This window comes from Monodon monoceros, unplaced genomic scaffold, assembly GCF_005190385.1.
Source record: "Monodon monoceros isolate NGI ecotype Baffin Bay Population unplaced genomic scaffold, NGI_Narwhal_1 Super_Scaffold_21, whole genome shotgun sequence".
Taxonomy (NCBI): Eukaryota; Metazoa; Chordata; class Mammalia; order Artiodactyla; family Monodontidae; genus Monodon; species Monodon monoceros.
The window spans coordinates 170,109,361-170,114,411 of NW_021703778.1; the positions used below are offsets into that span (position 1 = coordinate 170,109,361).

Here is a 5,051-nt window from a genome sequence, read left to right on the forward strand (position 1 = left end):
GCCGCATCCTCTGATGGAGGTTCCGAAATAGCCAGGTGTGTGATCTGCTGCCTGCGGTGCCCCAGCTTTACCCTCGGCCCGCCTGAGGATAACCACCCCTTGTCCAGTTCTCCCAGCAAATTGTGCACAGAAATCTGCCCGCCTGGCGCGCGGGGCTCATGTAGGAAAAAGCACCAGCGAGCTCAGGGTGTTGGTCATGGCGGCGAGGGGCACTGCGGCAGAATTTTTTCCTCCCTTCTTTGCTGCAATCTGGGTGCGGCTAGAGCAATTTGTCATAGAATCTGGGGGGCTCATTTTTCCGGCCAATCGCTTTTGGAGAAATGAGCGCATTGCAGCAGAATGCGCTGACGTCAGAGACCACCCCTTCTGCGCCTCGATATAAACCCCACCCAGCCAGCCCCTAGCGCAGACGGCGGAGAGCTGGGATGGAGCGCGCCGTGGCCCGCTGGCCTTGGCCGCAGCTCCTCGGGAGAGCCGGGGCGCCCGCGCGAGAACATCCCTACTTGGTGAGTGGTTGGCCATCCTTTGCCCGAAAGGATGTGCAAAAGGAAGACGACACCCCCTTCTGGGCTGGGCTCCGTCCTCCTGGACATGCCGCAAGATAGATGCCGGGACCTTCTCCTGAAGGCGGCCACTTCGCCTTGTCCCCGAGCATCGGCAATGAAATTCTGTCAGGAAGGAAAATCTCGAGGCACATTTTCCTGGGGGGGAAAATCACAGGGCCACTTTCCAGTGCAGCCCTTGAGGGAAGGCCGGGTGGTAGGAGCTTCAATGAGGACGCGTGGGAGGAATCTAATCAAAGCCCTGTCAGAGGCCAGTGTGCCTCAGTCCCTGGGGTCCAAAACCCAGATTTTCTGTGTTTGAAGCCACCTTTAGAATCACGAGTGGTGGGAGATATGGCGGCGGATGTATTCTGCATGCCGTAGATTTAGGGGGGAGAGCACCCGAAAACAAGAGTCTCCTGGGCAATATTTTCCCGCTAGTTTTTGGCCCGGTTCTTGGTGGCCGTAGGCGTGAGGAGTAGAGGTACTTACCCGCTAGGGATTCTGAATCCAAGTGCACAGGTTAGTGCAAAGCCTACTCCAGTCAAAATTTAGACAGTAAAATTGCTACCTGGTATCATCTGTTTATTTAAATAGTGGAGATGTGGCGCTCAAGTGCAAACCTACCAGAAACCCCCCTAGGATGAGTTCGGTAGAGAAGGGCGGCTGGGGGGAGGGTCAAGTAATAGGGGGCGAAGGCAGAATAGAAGCAGGGGGGGGGCTGGGGTGGAGATAAGGCTGTGTCCTTGGGTCTGGGACAGGCTAATTAAGAGGGAAGAGAGAAATACAGAAAAGGGGGCGTGTTGGGGGGGTCTGGGTACTGGGAGCTGAGAACTGGGGGTCGGGGGTCTTTTCAGTGTTGCGTGGTGGTCGCTGGAAGATTCTGACATGTTGTGGGCTTTTGACTTTTGATAAAGTCGCCTTTTGCCATTTCCTTTGTCCCTGTCAAGCTCCCCCCCCCACGTCGCCCCCTCCCCACTGTGGGCCGGCGGGCTTGGGGAGGGGAGCGTGAGAGGGTTGCTACGTGGCAGGTTTCTGGAAGGTTTTCTTGCTGGCCGCCAGAGGGCGCTGGTGGCACTGCGGAATTTTGGGGGGCGGGGTGGGGAGGGGAGGTGGCCTTTGTTCTCCTGCTGGAGGGGGTCGGGCGCGGGATTTACTGGAGAATTCTGAATTCATTTACCTAAGGGGGAAATGTTTTAAGACCCCCGGGTTCACTGGGGAGCAGTTGCAGGTTTCGCGCTGGGCAGAGATGCCGGGATCGGCACTGGTTGCATGACCTAGGGTGTCGTGGAAGAGCGTGGACGCAGATTAGTTTGTTTTCGGTCGGTTTTGGTTTTGAGGGTCTTAGGAAGATGTGGCTCATTTGAGTAGGATGTAGAGGCTCTAAGATGGTTCATTAGGCGCCATCGTGCGGGGGTCTTGAAATTCTTACTGTGACGTGAAAGGGAGGTGAGATTTGGGGTGGGGGGCTCGATGGTGGTCTGGATAATTTTAGGCGGTTTTGGTCGCCTTTATATTATTTTCTAGTGGTACCATGTTTTGTAGCATGCGTCCAGAGACCATAAGTGAGTGAAAATAGTGTATTGAGAACTGGGGCTTTATAATTTTAATTAATTTATGTTTAATTGCATTTTCTGGAGGTTGGAGCCAAGATTTCTGTGTTTTTACCTATTAAAAGTGGAATCTTGTCCTGGAAAGACCCTTATGGCGACTGTCTCCTTGAAATCCTCATATCTCTCTGGTGCAAGATGACAGTTGGGGGGCGCAGAAGGACCCCAGGACGTGTATGGGGGCGTGCTGCCTGATGTCCACAGGTGGATTCTGGCTGGTGATGGCAGGCGTGGCGTTTAGGGGACACAGCGGCCCTGCGCGATGAGCTGGGGTGGCCCCTGTCCCCCCTTCCTAGCCTGAGACCTGTTGGGCCCCCCATCTTATGCCATATATGCCCCTGGCAGCTGCGGGCCAGGCGCGGGTGGCGGCGCAGAAGTTGTCTCCCGCGCGCACGCCGCAGGTGTCTGTGCTCTTGGGCTCTGGGTGCTGGCCGCGCGCCCCCTAGCGGTCTGTGTCTGAAAATGGTTCTCGGCCCGCTAAACCGGGCTTCAGGTTGCGCATGCGCACACAGCGAACACTTGTGCCCTGTCAATCAAATTTTCCTTACCCCCTCCCATTTCTCTCCCTCCTCCCCTTTGCTCTTCTCTTCCTCCTCCCCCTCCCTTTTCTCCTCTTCCCCCACCTCCCCTCCCATTTTCGTCCTCCCTCCTTTCCCGTCCCCTCCCTCTCTCCCATTCCCTCCTCCCTCCTCACCCCTTCCACCTCTCCCTCTTCCCCCCCTCCTTCCTCCTCTTTCTCACTACCCCCTGCCTCTCCCTCTGACTGCCCCCTCCTTCCCTCTGCTGTTCCTGTGCTGGCCATTAGAGGTCATCAAGATGGTTTCTAATCCCACCCCCTCCCTGCCATAGGGTCTCTGTTCAAGGATGACATCACCCGCTTGCCTCCCTGTCTTCAAGGACCACCTCTGGATGCCAAGCTGATGCCAAGGTGCTTGCTGCTCACCTCCACCTCATGGTACTTCAACCCCTCCTTGTGGCAATTTACACACAACATGGTGGGCAGAATCCCTCACCCCTGCCACCCTCCTTGCACCACCCCCAGACCCATTAGCAGTTAAAAGGCAATCTAAAATTTTAACGAATTAGTTTTAGTTGTAATTAATTCATTTAAAGTTTAATTAATACTGAGACTTGGGCTTGTAAGTGGGTCCTCTAACCTTTGATCTATTGCAGAGGATGCTGGGAGCATGGACTCCTGGATGCCACCAGCATACAAAGCAGTCACTGGCAGTGACCCCCAGGACCAGGACGACGAAGGATGAAGAGGACCAGAACTGACCAGCTGTCCCTCTTGGCTAACGGCTTAAACCAATGCCCTAGTGAGGGGGCATTGGTCATTAACGCCGGACCTTTGCTATGCTTCTGCCTTGATGCTATGACTGCTTTTCTATGTGTCTCTGCTTGTGTTAACATGTCAGCGACCTGGAGGGTTTCCAACCCCAGGGAGGTGTCAGTCTTTCTCAGTCCACCCCGTTGTTACCCCCGTGATATTCGAATGGAAGAGTCCCTGCGGGAACTTCTCAGGAGGGGGACCTGGGCCAAGGGCTTGACCAGCATCTCACTGGCAATTCCAAGGCCCAGGGTGGGCTTCTGGAATGAGCATGTGTCCCAACGCCATGCTACTGAACTGCTAAGGGCATCCCCACCACCTTTGAGATCACCCTGTCCTTTCTGGGGAACGGGGTTGAGAAGAGCAACCTCCCAGGGTGTTGTGAGTATTGAATGAGTCCAAGCAGCCTCGCGTAGGGCCAGGCATAGAGGAGGCAGTCAACAAATGTTTGTTGAAACAGTTTGGTTGGCCAGTCCATCCCTACCCCTCTCACCTGTCTTACACCTCTTATTTATTCTCCCACAGCGCTCCGGACAGCCCTAGTCCACGGGGCTCTCCCTGCACCAGGTAGGGGCTGCACCCAGATGGGTGCTGGGCTGACTTGAGTAAGGACATGCATGGTGCACGTGGTCATTTCCAGAGCACTTTCGATGTTCTGTGCCTATGTTATTTCTATGTCCGATGTCCATGTGAGTGAGGTCGCCTCATTTACAGGTGAGGATGAATTTGGCATCGATTTGAGTAATTCTAAAAGATGGAGAGCGAGAAGACATATTTGAACAGAGTGCCCCTCCCTAGGGGACGGGACTGATTCACATTTACAGTGAGGTCGCTGAGTCTGGAGGAGCGTCGTTGCTGGCAAGAGAAGGGGTCAGAGCTGGACCCTGGGTGCCATTTGTGGCTGCCCCTTACCCCCTGCCCCAGAGTTACACTAAGAGCCCTTTGATTTCCAATCAAATGTTTGACAATGGGGCAGCCTGTTTGAAATCCCAGCTGCCCAGGGTGGTCTCGGGGGTCTTGGGTGGCCCCAATGCTGGTACCATGTGCTGGCCTCACCTCTCAATAATGGTGTGACCTTAAATACGTTGCTTAACTTCTCCAAGTCTCAGTTCTTTTCATGGCCTAAATGGGGATTAGGGAAAAAAAAAAAAAAAAAAAAAAAGCAACACAAAAAAACACCCGCGTTTATCTACCCCACAGGGTGCTTTTGAAGGCCAAATGATGTAACCACTATGAAAGTGCTTTGTAAATTGCTGTGGAAATTGCGAGATACCTAACACCAGGAAGCTGTCCCTGATTATCGCATGCCCAGCCCTGTCCCCCCTCAGTTAATAACAGCTAGCACCCACTAGGTGCTGTGCTTGCGCTCAATAAATAAATTCCAGAAGAAATAAAAACAGAATTAATTCAACAAACATTTTCTGGACCGCCTACAGTATGCCCCGCACACCAGGCCTGGTATGTGATACAAAGATGATGAAAACAGTCTCTTGGAAGCTAATTGGGGTCCTCGTTTGACCGGCACTTTCTTTCGTCCCCTTTTAAGCCAACCAGTTTTGTCCGGACGAG

General features: G+C 53.9%; 1 long non-coding RNA gene across 1 annotated transcript; it reads left to right on the forward strand.

The window, feature by feature from the left end:
• Nucleotides 1–413: 413 nt before the first annotated feature.
• On the forward strand, nucleotides 414–4,644 carry LOC114903467. The gene is made up of 3 exons (XR_003795739.1): nucleotides 414–506; nucleotides 3,002–3,107; nucleotides 3,326–4,644. It is a non-coding gene; the product is annotated as an uncharacterized LOC114903467 (long non-coding RNA).
• Nucleotides 4,645–5,051: the final 407 nt, after the last annotated feature.